This window comes from Podarcis melisellensis (assembly GCF_964234715.1).
Source record: "Podarcis melisellensis genome assembly, chromosome: 5".
NCBI classification, from domain to species: Eukaryota; Metazoa; Chordata; class Lepidosauria; order Squamata; family Lacertidae; genus Podarcis; species Podarcis melisellensis.
The window spans coordinates 39005755-39020766 of record NC_138537.1 but is presented as its reverse complement, the minus strand read 5'-3'; the positions used below and the strand labels follow the sequence as shown (position 1 = coordinate 39020766).

Sequence of the window (15012 nt, the reverse complement as noted above, 5' to 3'; positions counted from 1 at the left end):
CCGGGCCCGGCTCTGGTAGGGGCGGGGGGGGGAGGCGCCTCCGCCCGGAGTTTCAGCGCCGCCGCATCACCGCGCGGCTCCCAGGGCCTCCTCCGTGGGGCCAACGGCTTCGCTACTCCCGGCCGTTCTCGGCGTCAGAACCATCCACCGCACCCCCCCAGCCCCAACGTCAATAGCAACCGTTAGATCCAACCGTCACTGCGTAGCCATCACCGCGGCCGCCTGGGTTCGCCACTGCGCATGCGCGGCCATTCCCTCTCTCTCTCTTTCCCTCTCTCTCAGCACACCCACCCCCTTCGCGTCTCGTCGGGCGCCCGAGCCGTCTTTCCCAAGCGAGCTGGGCGGGGCTCGGGAGGCGCTGAGCGAGCCCGACCAAGGCCCAGTGTCTTCCTTAAAGCCGGTTAGCGGTAGCGCTGCCCCCGAGAGAGACGCGGCGATCGGGGACGTCATCCTCTCACCATGATCAAAACAACGCTCAGCGGCCCTGCACGCTCCTTGGCTTGGCGGAGCTTCCTCAGCGAACGCACAACCTGTTTTGAATCTCGGCGCCCAGATTGGGACGCGCGAAGGACGGCGAGGGAAGTCTCTGAGCGCCCACAGAGTGTAGTTGGCCCGTCGCCGCCGCGAACCTCGTAGGCAGACGCGGCCTCTCTGGGCGGGCTCGTTATTTTAGTAAGGAAAAGCACTGCCGGAATAACCAGATTGGCCTTCTCTAAATACTGTAACCCAAAACAACCTCGCCACTTGCACAGTTAATGACTACAGTACTATACTCGCCAAGTAAAAACACAAAAAATTGCAGCCCTTCAACAGGACCCGGTGCACGTTCCCTCAGAAGTAAGTTCCGTTGAGTTTAAGGGGATTTACTCGCAAGTAACTGAAAAGCCTTGTTGGGCAACACCTTTATTAGAACCAAACAAAATCCCACAAAATCGTGGCAAGCTTCGAATCTCCCCAAACTCTTAAATTATTCAATTTGTTGCGCAAAGCAGAAAAAGGGGAGGAGGGGGAATAAAGGTTAAAAAATCAGGCCAACTGTCAGCTTGGATTATTGTTTTTAAATTTAGAATAATCACTTTGGGGCACAATCCAGTCTACCATAGTCATCACCCATCTGCAGAATATTCCCATAGATGCAGTAGCAGATTGCCATAGATGAACAAAATGCTATGTGAAGGCAGAAGATTTTAAAGTGTTAGGAACTGCCCTGGTATCCATTTTGAAGGGTGGCATATTAATATAATAAATAGATTAAATAGGAGGACTGTACATTTCCAAAATTGCCAGCCAGCCAGCTGTTTATCTCCCCTCAATATCCATCTTACTGCTCATTGAGTGGAGAAAAGTAACTGGCTGGGAATGCGGGTGGTGTACCCAGACCTCCCTTAAAAGTTCTTTGGCAGTCTTCCTCAAGAAGCAGTGATAAAACACAACTTGTGCCCCCACATCCTTTAGCTTCCTACCCAGAACCTTGGAGATCTGTTCAAGATTTCTTCTGATTGCAGCATTGGCTCACAAATGGATTGGCAATAGATTTCAGTCAGTGGGTTTTATGAGTTTAATCAACCTCTCTATCATGTAGCAGGAACCCCCCCCCCCAATCATTCAGTTTGTACAAACTTCACACACTACATACACTACGCTTCTTTATAAATTCATAGAAAATCAACCATACATCAGATTTGCACTGTTCCACTTTTATTTTACTCCATGAAGGAAGGACTACAAAATAGGGAAGGTTTGATACAGGGCAGCCATAATCCTTGACCATACCAGTACATACACAGGAGCCCTGCCCAGTTGCTATGCCAACCCTGATGGTCTCAGACAGAAGACCATCAAGACTGCATACACCAGTTGATTCAACACAGACTATAACAAAAGAACAGTGATTGGATTCCCCCTCAGGGGGCAGGAAACTGCGACTACCTTTTGTCTTCTGAAAATGACTCATGGGGAGGGGGAGAAGGGAACCAGCCAGGTGACAGGACACTCAGGTTACCACCACCACCCCTCCCTCAACCCCTCCTTTCTGTGATGTATGTATGATGTTTCTGGGGGTGGTCTTGATCTACAGGGTGGAAATTTCAAAAGTTTTTATAAGGCCTTGCACACCATTTTTCTGTGTCTTTTCTCTCTCCTGCAAGTGAGGGGAGCATCCTGTTGCAACAGTTCAATAAAGGCCAAGCCTACAGGCTGCTGATTTGCTCCAATTTACTCTGGTTGGTGTCTTTACTTTTTGTCAAAGGGAGCCCTCGGATTTTTCCGGTAACAATCATATCTTGAATACATATTCTAGGAAGGCAATATACCTCCTGAGATTATATATCAGGTCTGCACACAACTGCTTCTGACCCATTACTTGTTGGACTTAGAAGTTTCACTGGCTACATATAACTTGTTCTCTAACCTGTGTTGCTTAGTATATTCAGCTTGTCTGACAGAGTAACAGCCCTATCCTGCTGCTCCATTTGATCTTTGCCTGTCCTGGTTATGAAGAGAAAATAGTGAGTACCTTGGGGAAATGTGAGCATATAATATTGGAATATATGATAGCAAGGGATGTAAAAACTGAGCATAGTCAGATATATACACTAGATTCTCAGAAAATCAGTATCAAAAAGCTCAATATCAAAAATCGATGTCAGAAATGTTGGATAGGAGCAATCACTATAAATTCTGAAGGTGTTCCAGAGGGATGACAAATTTTGAAGGCACGTTCAAGAAGTATTCTAATGGAAGGGAAAATTGGAGACATCTAACGAAGCCTATGTGACTGTATAGGCCTACAGGGAGTTCTCTGATGAGCTGAGGCAAAAAAAACCCCAACATATATAGGGAATGAAAGTCTAGGAGAAACGCAGAAGACCACTGTAATTTCGAGGAGTTAGATGATATGTCTTTCCCTTTTACATCCCCGGTTTAAGATTTGCCGATTCATGACAGTATAATTTGTTTTTCACACACCTGTGTTAGGAGTTTCCTGGGTCCCCTGTGTTCTAAGTGCTGATTGGCTAGTAGGGAGGATACCCAGTTGTAGTGAATTGGGTTGGAGACTCCGCATTAGTCACACCCAGTGTCCCGGGCTGATCATGAGTGATGCCTGCTAACCAGGTGCAATCAATCAAATCAAAGTTGGCTATAAAAGCTGTAGGCTGAAGGGACTCAGGGAGCTTCTTCATAGATAGAGGTACCAGATGCTGTGAGACTGTCGGCCAGGGTCTCTCTTGCTGCTTTACCTGGAGCTCTGGGCAGCTGAAGGGAAGATTGTGTGTGACTTCTGTCCGGTATGCTATAATTTGTGTTTTGTATGCCTGTTGCTACTTGTTAACCTTACTTATACTTTATCCACTGGTGTGCTTATTGGCTCCAGATCCAGAAAGAACCCTACCCTTGGCAGAACAGAAAGGAGGAACATATAATCAAGGATGAATAGCCTGAACCTGTAAGGATGTCAGATATGGTATGTCATGCGCTGGCTTGGTTTCCTTGCCGTTGGAATATAAAACGGGGGATTTGAAGGAGATGGAATTTCCCTCAGGGCCAACCCTAGATGTTCATATTAAGGCAGAAGCACATATGCAAAACGAGCCCACTGAGTAACTTCCAGTCTGAGGAGGTCATCTTGGCTGTATTTTTCTGCAGGCCCAGATCATAGAGCCTCAGTTTTCACAGCCATTGCCCACCCTGGACAACCATTAGCAGTACTGGCAGCAACAGAAGCACCAGCAATACTATATGCTTATGATAATACTTTAATCTCTTGTTAATTATGCCTGTTTGAATGTTCATTTCATATTTGAACTTGCTTTAGTAATGTTATCTTTTGAAATGTTTCAGATATTTTTGGTCAAGTTTGCCACGTTAATAATAATAATAAATATTTATACCCTGCCCATCTGGTGGGGTTTCCCCAGCCACTCTAGGTGGCTAACACGTTTAAGTGTGCAGTCCGTAATGGGCCTCCTTTGTAATGTTTTATTTTGACTGTAATCATTATATTTGACTTTATTCAGTTATGTTTTATTCTGGATTGTTTTTGGGATTTTTGCCAATTGTTTATTTTCCTTAATTTTAAACAAATTGTCACCAAATTAATATAAATTCAATACAAATTTAAAAACTAACCCCCCCCCCAAATGTCCCCTCTATTTTCCACCCTCGTTTGCTGCTCTCAACAAAATAACTATTATTTCAAAATGCATTCATTCCTTCTCCCTACACATCACCTGTTCAATTACCAATTTCTGCTATGGCTTTTATACATTGTCATAGCCTGTCCTCAAAATAGTTGAGTAGAGTAAATCTTCCATCTATCTATAATAGTCGTTCATCAATTTTCAAACATTTCCTTCTGATACCTCTTGAGTAACACTTTGTCTGAGAAAAACAGATATTGCTTCCTCCCAGACAACATACACACATTCCTCCTTAACATGGCCCTGAACATTGCTGCCTGACATCTGTCCCCAGTAATCAACTCAGCTGCACGGGTGTGGCATGCAAAGGCTGAAAATGAAACCCCTAAATATATAATAAACATTCTCCCCCATTAACACTGCCAATCTCCCAGCATCACCCATTCTTCACATTTCACCAAATTTAATCCTCAATTTTACATACAACCATCTCATTAATAAACAATCACAACCCATCTCTCTTCTGTCTGAAAGTCTCAGAAGCTGTCAAGTTGGTCTACACTGCGGTCCATCCTGTCCCTTTCACTGTTCTTTTTTCCAGCTTCAAGCTTCGGGGGGGGGGGGGGCTGATGTAATTGCAACAAAATCCAGATCTCCTCTCCATCCTCCCCACTAAACTAATAAATCTTCCTGCAGTCCATCCTGCCGATCCTCAGTTCCATTACATCCAACTCCGCAGTTTATTCTCTTCTCAGTGCCTAACAGTCAATCCAGTTGTTACCCATCTTTTCTTCTTTACTATTTTCATTTCACAATATGAAGTTCCAAGGGGTGGTCAAAATCTCTCAAAAGTCCCTCAAGGTTGTTACTCTCCATCTTCTTTCAGGCAAAGTCCTTAGTTATAAAATAAATTAATTGTGAAGAGGTATCTTTAAAGTCCACTTGTCCTGAAAACTTTGCATTCCATTGCTTTAGATAAAAAAAAATGACTTAAAATATTGCCTCCCCTCCTTCCACCATTCAAGCAAAGCAAAAATTAGCGTCTTTCATTCTTTCCAAACCTTTCCAAACAGATGATTTTCTCCTCCAGCATAAATCAGGATCTTTTCAGCAAGGTGCCTCTTGTTCAAATTCAAAGGTGTTCCACAGCTTTCGTCACTAGCTTGCTTGGGCTGTCCTTGGATGGAGCCATTGAGCCCAGTGCCCTTACCTTTTTGTCTGGGAGACAGGGATTTCCATCCCCGCTCACAAACAAAGAAAAGGCACTAACGGATGACCATGGGTCTTGCCCTTTCAATACCCTCAAAAGGTTAGGGGAGACATGCCCCTTACCCCCCCCCCATTAATCTCTGTCTGGGACCCCTCCTGGGTGCCAGAGCTCCGGGTTTGCTGCAAACAGGAAGTCTTATTCTGGATTCTTTTAGTTGATGTTTTTATGTGTTGCAAACCACTGAGATTTTTTCTTAAACATATAAAGTAGAATAGACGACGATGATGATGATGTTTCCTCCTCTGACTTGAAGAACTCCAGCTTGGAAGCCTAGTAGAAGCACGGTCTCCCCTTTCCGTCAGAGGTGACAACTGCTAAACCAGACTGGACCCCTTTAAATATATATGTGTGTGTGTGTGTGTGTGTGTGTGTGTGTGTGTGTGTGTGTGTATAAATATATATATAATTTTTATGAATTTCAACATGCCAATTATTATACAATCCACAGAACTTCACATCTTATAAAATCTTTTTGGACTTCCATCAGCACCTCTGATGATCCACCATTTTTATCATTTTTTCTGCATTTGTTAAATTCCTATTGCCTTTAATTATCTTAACTCACAATCCACCTGTTTAACCATTTTTGCAGTTATTCAAATAATTTACCTCACAAAACTTCTTGCAAACCTACAAACGTAATCTGGTCATCACAATTACTTTTCAAATAGTCCGTAAATTTACACCAGTCTTCTGTGAATCTCTGGTCCCGCAGGTTTCGAATTCTTCTGGTTAGTTTATCCAATTCTGCATAGTCCATCAATTTCATTCTCCATTCTTCTTTTGTCGGTAATTCTTCTTGCTTCCATTTTTGTGCCAATAATATTCTTGCTGTCGTCACTGCATATATAAACAACTTACAATCCTTTCTGTTTATGTCATTCCCTACAATGCCAAGTAAAAATGCTTCTGGTCATCGAAAAGTTTTTTCCTCCATTTCTTTTATTTCACATTTTATTGCATTATGATCCAAAAGTATTTTTGGTTGTATTTCTATTTTTGTCACTCTTGGTGTTAACTCGCTGGATATCCAAATATAGTCTATTCTTGACATTGATTGATTTGGTTCTGAGAAATAAGTAAATTGTTTTTCTAATGGGTGTCTTAATCTCCAAACATCTATCAAATTACAGTTCTCAATCATTAAAAAAAGTCTTAGGTAGTTTTCCTTCTTTCGATTTTCCTCTTGATCTCAACCTATCCATTTCTATCGAAACCACTCCATTCATGTCACCCATTATTATGATTTCCTGATCCACAAATTCAAATAATTTTTCTTCTAAATGTTTATAAAATTCAGTTTTACTTCCATTTGGTGCATACCATCCGACTATTATCAATTTTTCACCTTGCCATGTGACTTGTACCGCAATTATCCTACCTTCTTCATCTTTAAATATTTGCCGAGCCTCAAATTTATTTTTTATATTCAAAACCACTCCTCATTTCCTGCTTCTGTCTAATGAAACAAATTCATTTCCCAATTTTTTATTAATCAATACTCTTCTATGTTTTCTCGCCACATGAGTTTCTTGTAAACAAATAATGACCAAATTCCTTTTTTTAAGGAAATGTTCAATTTTATGTCTTTTCTTTTTATCATTCATTCCATTAACATTCCATGTCCATAATTTCAGTGCCATTTTGTGTTCTCTTTACCAATAAGAATGTAAAAGTCTTAAACTTGCCTTTTTGTCTCCTCTTCTTCTTCTTTACTATCTATTTCTTCTTCTTCCAATCCTTCCGGTCCTGCTGCTCCTGCCACAATTTTTTCCTCCCCTTTTCCCAACTCTTTGTATCTTCTAAAAAATGTATGTGCTTCATCAGCTCTTGTAAACTTAAACTTTTCCCCTTAATAGTGAAAGGAGATACCTTCTGGAAATTCCCACATAAAGTCAATTCCATTTTTTCCGTAATGCCTGTCTCAATGGTTTGTAATGGTCACGTTTTTTCAATAAACAAAGTGGGACGTCTTTAAAAATGATTCTAAAAGCTCAGCCTTTTTTCTCTATTTTTCTGTAAAAACAAATTCTTCATTTCTCTATCTTTAAATATAATCAATATAAACAATCTCCTGGAAATTAAATATAATCCATCAATCTCCTGGAAATTTCTTTGCTAAAAGCATTCTGAATTGTCTTTCTGATATCTCCCACTTCCATACTTAACCATTGTGCAATCTCCAATGTTAGCCTCTCCAGAATATTCTCCCCTTGTACTTCAGGCACGGATCTCAATCTCAAATTCGATTCTCTTTACCTCAATTCATTCAATTCATGTTGGAGTAGAAGGACTTTGATTTTTTATTTTATGGTGCCGGACTGTGTTCCCTGGGAAAGATTAGCTTTGTTTTTACTTTGGGAGATTTATGGCTCTGCCATATATATTTCTCTCCCTTTTTCCCCTCTTTTTTCTTTCTCCTTTTCCCCCTTTTTCTCTCCTGTTTTCTTTTTACTTTTTTCTGAAATTGTTTTTAGGAATAATGGATTAAAATTTGGTGTATATGGTTTTGTTGTAACTTAGATTAAAGGATTGGATTGGCCAGGCAAGTGGTGGAAGAAATTTATTTATTTATTTATTTATTTATTATATTTCTTTCTGTCCCTTATTGTGGTTTTTAGATTTTGTCTCCCTGGTTGTATTTTTTGTTGCTCTTCTTTTTAATACTATCATTATTATTTGTTTATCCCATTTGACTATTTTATTAGGATACTACAATGGATTAGCCAAACAAGAGGCAGAAAAAGCTCCTTTCCTTTTTTAGTGGTTTACTTTGAAGAAATTTGGTGTCCCAAAGATTGCTAATATAGTGGATTGGCCAATCAAGAGGCAGAAGGGTGTTAAGTTAAATTTGTGGGTGATACTTAGTGGCACGAAAAGAGAAATAATGTCTCAAACACCGAAAAAAACACCTTTGGAAAGAAGAGGATCAAAACAAGATATTGAATTTAAGGGAGACATTTTAAAAATGTTTACAGAAATTAAAAAAAATATTAAACAACGTGAGAAGAATTTGGAGACGAGATTAGAATCGATGGATAAAAAATATGACATGACAGTTAATGAATTGAAGGGACAGATGAAGGAAATAACAAAAAGAACACAAAACCTGGAAGAAGAAATGAAACGAATAAAACAGGAAGTAAAGGAAATAAGGAAGGAGCAAGAAAGGGTTAAGGGAGAAGTTGCAGAAATTAAGAAGACACAAGAAGAATTATGGCATGCGATTGCTGGACTCCTTTAAATTAGGAGGTTTCTTTCACAGAAGGCAGAGCTAACTACTCAAAGCTGCAGCTCTTATTTAAGGTTCAGTCTGAGGTTGACTGATACTGAAACATTTGAGTTCTGCTCTAGTGGCGTCTCCAGCCAGAACCCTGCATAGAACTGTCGAGGGAGCTGTTAAATCCTGAAGTCTAGCCCCACCCTGCCCAAATCTAAACTCTTACCTTGAGTCAGAAACTCTGTAAAACTGAGGTTGTTCTTGTTACAGAACCATTTTTTTAGTCCAATTGTGTGTGAAGGAAGCCCCCTGGCAGCAGAGAATTAGGTGTGCTGCAAGCATAAATTGCACAACCGATGGTGGAGAATACAGCCCTGCAAGGCCAGCTCCAGGCAGCCCATACTGCTGTCACCTCCAGTCCAACCCAAATACCTCCTAGGGGAAAGTGTCTCATTAGCCTCCCAGACAAAATTGTTGAGAACCCAATTAATGTTTCTTAGCTTTTTGGTCCAATTGCCTTCCAGCTGATGGATTTTCTGGCAGACCAAATGGAAACCTGTTTTGCCTGCCATATGTGTTGGAGCCTTGCCTGCTTCCTTAATGATTATGCCACCTTCCTTGTGGAATTTAAATGGGCATTTGAAGAGCCACATCAGAAAGCACCCAGTTGGTGGATCTGCCCTTTATGCCAGGGAATGGAGTTTGTGCTTGACTGTGTCAAGTACTGCCCAGCACCTAGAGTAGAATGAGGCAGCCCTCACTGATCAATTTCAGGAGGGCTTAGGGGGATCACATTCAGGATGAATTTACTTAGATTGATGTACCTACACACAGCAGTGAGTTGGGGGTCACAGCATTCTCTTTCTGAGTAGTTGACTATTGCTGCCATGGGTAATGTGTGTGTGTGGGGGGGTTATTATAGCATTGTTATTGGGATGTTGTGAAGTGCCTGTTGTGGTACAGGTATGTTTGCTTTTGGTTTCTGCTGTTATTGTGTTGTTGACCTGCTGAGTGTGCATAGGATCTTAGTCCAGGTATAGTGGCAAAGGGTCAGACTGTTACACTTTTGAGGAATCTGTTAGTGTTTTTAAGAAAGCAAGCCTCAGTTCAGTGGAACTTACTCTCAAGTAAGTGTGCCTAGGATTGCAGTCTTGAATGTGTGATTTCTCCCTACCCCAAAGCACACTGGAAATAAAAAATATTGTAAATTGTGCACACACACAAGTTTGTTGCTACTTATTATACCAGGTAGTTGCCCTTTGGTTTGTCAAACTGCAAGAAAATTAATGGAAATGAATGTATTTAGATAACAAAAGCTCCAGAAGAGGGCAACATTGTGAGGGTGCGATCCCAAACCCTAGGTATATCACATCCTAACCTCTCCCAGCTGGTCTATCACTCTCACCCCACCCACAAGTCAAACTGGCTTTAAACCAGTATAAATTATTCACCTCAGTGTATCTACTTATGCGAGCTGCTAGTTTAAATTAAGCCAGCACAAGGTATACCAGTGTAGAGGGCAAAAGGGAGTATATCAAGGGTGGGAATGAATGTACTGGGGGAAGTGAGAGGGGTAAACAGAGTGATGCTACAGCCTAACTCAGTTCATTCACTGGTCCTGCTACAGATCTCAGTGAAACTAAATTCATACTTTCATTCCACTACTACCCCCAATCCTGGCCAGAAGCCAGTAGGACACGGCTAAAATTTCACAAGATACATGCCAGTATCAGCAGATGTTCTGCTAGTTGGGGCATTTATTTGAGGCATTTTTACTCTGCTGTCAGTTGAAATTGATCCCAGAATAGCTTAAAGGTAAAGGAACCCCTGACCATTAGGTCCAGTCGTGGCCGACTCTGGGGTTGTGGTGCTGATCTCGCTTTATTGGCCGAGGGAGCCAGCGTACAGCTTCCAGGTCATGTAGCCAGCATGACTAAGCCGCTTCTGTTGAACCAGAGCAGCACACAGAAATGCCGTTTACCTTCCCACTGGAGTGGTACCTATTTATCTACTTGCACTTTGATGTGCTTTCGAACTGCTAGGTTGGCAGGACCAGGGACCGAGCAACAGGAGCTCACCCCATCACGGGGATTCAAACCACCGACCTTCTGATCGGCAAGTCCTAGGCTCTGTGGTTTAACCCACAGCGCCACCTGCGTCCCCCAGAATAGCTTACAGATAAATAAAAACCAAGACACTCAGCTCTCAGGCAAGTGGGGGGGGAGGGACGACAACAAACTCAAACATCAGTTTTTATTGTGGAATGGCTGCTGTTTGCCAATGGTAAAGGAAGAGCCAAAGATAGCTAGTCTTTGAGAAGAACCAATGGAATAGCCCTGCTTCCCTTCTTTCCCTTTTCTGTAGAATGATGGTTCTAAAGAATGTATTAATCCATTTGCAGTTTCTCTTGGAATAATCTCTCTAGATTAATCTTTCTGTGCTACAATATGGGCATGCTGCTCCATCAGGTAAAAACAACATTCATTACTGTGCAAGTGGGCTTCCCCATCTTCTCACCTTGCTGCTGTAGGATGAATACATTCAGTCAATGGTATCTATTTCACTGGCAGAGATACATTTCACCGACAATTTATAAGGGAAATCTCTCAGTTCAAGTATAAACCTCTTAAATGTTTTTTAAACAATTTAAACAAATAAAACAATTTGTTATGGCTCTATTGTATGCACCTCTGTCTTCAAATGGCGAGAGACTCCAGAGTTCCCAGCTCTTACCCAGGGTTCTGTTTTCTTGAAATGAAAGTCGCTGAAGATAGTAATGTCTTCAGGATACATGGATTTATTTTATACATATATACAACCTGAACATAGGATGGAAGGGCTCACAGCATTAACACTCCAATACATCTTGATTCTCCATTAGGTTTCCAGGGATACCGCCTCTCTAAACCATGGTAAAGTCACTCTGTGTCTTCTCTCAGCATCAGCCCAATCTCACACACAAAACAGCACCCCTGGCTTATTTTTCTCCTCCTTAAAATGACAATGGTATTCAGTGAGGTGAGATGGGAAAAGGCCTACCCCCTGTAGGGATGGGAGAGGGCCTCAGGAAAGCCTCTGCCCTTCCTTGTTCTCCAATTTCTTTGGAGGTTGTTGCCATCATGAAATATACCGTACTCTGAGTCGAGTGTGAATTTCATGCTCTTTATTCAGCTTGTAGTAGCAATGAATGAAACTTTCCCCAAAACATCTAGCTATATATACATTATTTACACAATATGCCCCATGTGATTGGCTAATTCCGGGCTGCTCCTACAGGCTAATCTGGTTGCTGATTCACTTCCTCCAGAAGCCTGATTGGCTGCTCCTGCAAGCCAGTCAGGTCGCTGATTCACTTCCACCTGGAGCTGGATTGGGTGGCAGCCTCGAAACAAGAGCCAGAACCAGAACCCCTGACCAAGGAACACCCCAGGCCACAACGCATATGTAGGAGGCTGGCATACCTTGAGGACTACGGATGAATGCTAACCTCCCGGGCAGGACTGGAACTTAGAGGGGAGGAGTGTTATGTATTGAGCTGAATTCTAGAACAATAGGATCCAGAATGCAGCAGTCTGATTGGTCCACAGGAGCCACCCAATCCAGCTCCAGGTGGAAGAGAATCAGCGACCTGACTAGCCTGCAGGAGCAGCCAATCAGGCTTCTGGAGGAAGTGAATCAGCAACCAAATTGGCCTGTAGGAGCAGCCCGGAATTAGCCAAGCACACGGGGCCCATTTGTAAATAATATATATACTGTATAGCTAGATGTTTTGGGGAAAGTTTCATTCATTGCTACCACGAGCTGAATAAACAGCATGAAATTCACACTTGACTCTGAGTATATTTCACTGTGGTACTCCAGATGTTAGATTACAGCTGTTATCATTTATAGCAATTGGCCATGCTGGCTGTGGCTGATCAGAACTGAAGTTCTAACAACATATTGAAGGTTACAGATTAGCCTCCCTGATTTAAATAAGACTTTCAATTTGTTGTGAATAATACCTGAAGAGATTGGTCCAAGAGCAATCTATATAAAACACTTGCAAAGAGCAGTTCCATATTCTATGTGACAAATGTGTTTGCTGTATGTATACCGGTTTCCCACAGCAAACATGTAAAGTGGGGAAGACATCTTAATGTGAAAATGCATCTTTTAACAGCTGTGCATGTGCCAGAGTTCCTGACAACCTGCACTTTGTTTTTAAATGTACCAAGCAGTACAAGGAAAAAAGAAAGAGAAAAAATAGTTGACAACTGAGTCATACAAGCCCTACTTATTTTTCAGTAAATAATGCTTGGGACTCTGCTGGATCCACAGCTAGCTGAGCAACACAACCAATTGCTCACAGCAGCAGTATTTTTGTGACTGCCATTAGAGCACATGGTTATGTGATCAGAGAGAGAATCCCTTCCAGGGTGAAAGTTGTAGATTATACAAGGCTGTGCATGCTTCAAGGTTTGTGCCTCACATCTTTATATAGTTACTGGATTGGAGTGTACAACAGTCAATCGTGGAGCAGCAAAATATATTGGACTGCCTCTAGTTGGGGCAATGTTGGGGATGGTGGCTAATGACATTGTGTAAGGGTGTCATGGGACTGACAGGCATAGAATGTGCAGAGTAGATAATTCTATTTATTGTTAAAAGTACACTTACAAGTTAGGGAAAGGCATGCCCACCAGTTTAATGTCTGCTGCAACAGAGGTTCTGCTGCTGACCTTGGCTTATGTATCTCTCTCCTGCATCTGAACTGAACACAAACAGGTATAGACTCCACCTGCATGTAATCTTCTGCTCCTCCCAGTCCCTTGCCTGGTCCTGGGAGACAATGGAGCAGCAGATGGAGGCAAGAGGAAGAGTGTGTGGGAGCTCTTGATTCTAAACCAGCCTGACCTATTTCTCGATCCTCACTATCCAATCCTCTGCTGTCCATGATTAGAGGAAAAACATATTCTAACAACTATTGTAAGTTACTGGAGGTGTGTGTGGGGGGGGGCTAAATAAAATATGACCCTATTTACAGGCGATATTCTAACCGGGCTGCAGTATACAACATGCCAGGAGTGCTGTTATCAGTTCTATGTATCGTTTTAAATATATCAATCTGAGGACAGAATATTGGATTTTGATCATCACATAGCCTGAGTGATAGACAGTAATTTGTTCTTAATCATTTCCCAGCCTTCGTTAGGTATATACATGTCCCCAAAATATATTCTTTATTTCCTTGGTAGTTATTAGCTCAGTCAACTGGGACCATTTCTGATTCCCTCCCTCAAACCATACTTTTCATGACAACGTTTGAAATTAATGCGGGAAACTGCTAAAAATAGAAGTTCTTCACTTGCACTTTAAACGAATAACGAAATGCCCTAAATATGGCTTTTGCTAGAAGAAACGATCGTAAATATTTAATTTCTCTGTGTGCATCCCGCGTTTCATGAACTGTAAATCACATTATAATAGCGATTAAAAATAAATAACACTCCGTCTGCGTTAAACGCTTTGGGCCCGTCATCCGCTTGCGCAGCCATAAAGCTGTCGGCTCCCTCTGCTGTTAAGCTCGCGAGCGGCAACACAGCTCGCAAACACTGGAGCGCTTCGGGGACGCGCCTTAACCCTACCCGGAGGCGCGCATAAAAATGGCGGAGAGGCCGCCCGACCAACCCCCTGCCAGGACGGAAGTGTCACGTAGACCACTTCCGTCCGGAGGTGGACTCACTGCGCGCGCAGACAAAAGGTGTACGGTGAGTGAACGGGGCCAGAAAAGTAGCGCGCACGCGCGCACATTTTCGCGCGAAAGCTGTTTTGGGCGCCTTCCCCGCCGGGCGGGGCCTGCTCGAGTAGTGTGCGGACGCGGCCGGCAGGAGGCGCGCTGGGTCTGGTTGGCGACGGCGGCGGCTGCGCCATTGGCGGGTAGGAAATGCCGCCAGATGGCGGTTTAGGATTGCGGCTCTACTGAGGTGCGGCCCCCGGCACCGCCGCTTGTTCGTTCCGGCCCGGCTTGGCCCCGGCCCGCCTGGACCCTTCTCCCGTGGCACCGTAGGATTCCCGGGGGCGCTGGCCCAGCTGAGGTAACGCAGTCAGCGCGGGCGGAGGGAGGGGGGCTCCGAGGCTGAGATCCAAGATGGAGGCGCGAGGGGCGGGGGCAGCGGGCCCGCTCTCTCTCTCGCTCTCCCGCTCGCGCTCTCTCCCTCGCTCGCTCGTTCGCTCACACTCTCGGGCCGGGCCAGCGGGCGGCAGCCAGAGCGAGAGCGGGGAGGGAGGGAGCGAGCGGGCGGGCGGGCGGGCGGCTCTCGCCCGAGGAGGTGGCTCCTCCCGGGTGGCGGCCCTCTTCCCCTCCCGGCTCGGCCCTTCTTTCCCCTCCCTGCGGGGCCGGG

At 43.5% G+C, this 15012-nt stretch overlaps 1 protein-coding gene and 1 long non-coding RNA gene across 2 annotated transcripts in view; both read left to right on the top strand.

Annotated features, from left to right (window-relative positions):
- The first annotated feature begins 689 nt into the window (after window positions 1–689).
- LOC309370325 lies at window positions 690–9842 on the top strand. Its single transcript, XR_014168518.1, has 4 exons — window positions 690–837; window positions 3374–3445; window positions 8118–8886; window positions 8946–9842. It is a non-coding gene; the product is annotated as an uncharacterized lncRNA (long non-coding RNA).
- Window positions 9843–14500: 4658 nt separating this feature from the next.
- STAG1 (STAG1 cohesin complex component) overlaps window positions 14501–15012 on the top strand; it is a 98671-nt gene continuing 98159 nt past the window's right edge. Inside the window, exon 1 of the mRNA XM_081910327.1 lies at window positions 14501–14706. The gene's annotated coding sequence lies outside the window, so the exon portion shown is untranslated. The remainder of the gene's footprint in view (window positions 14707–15012) is intronic.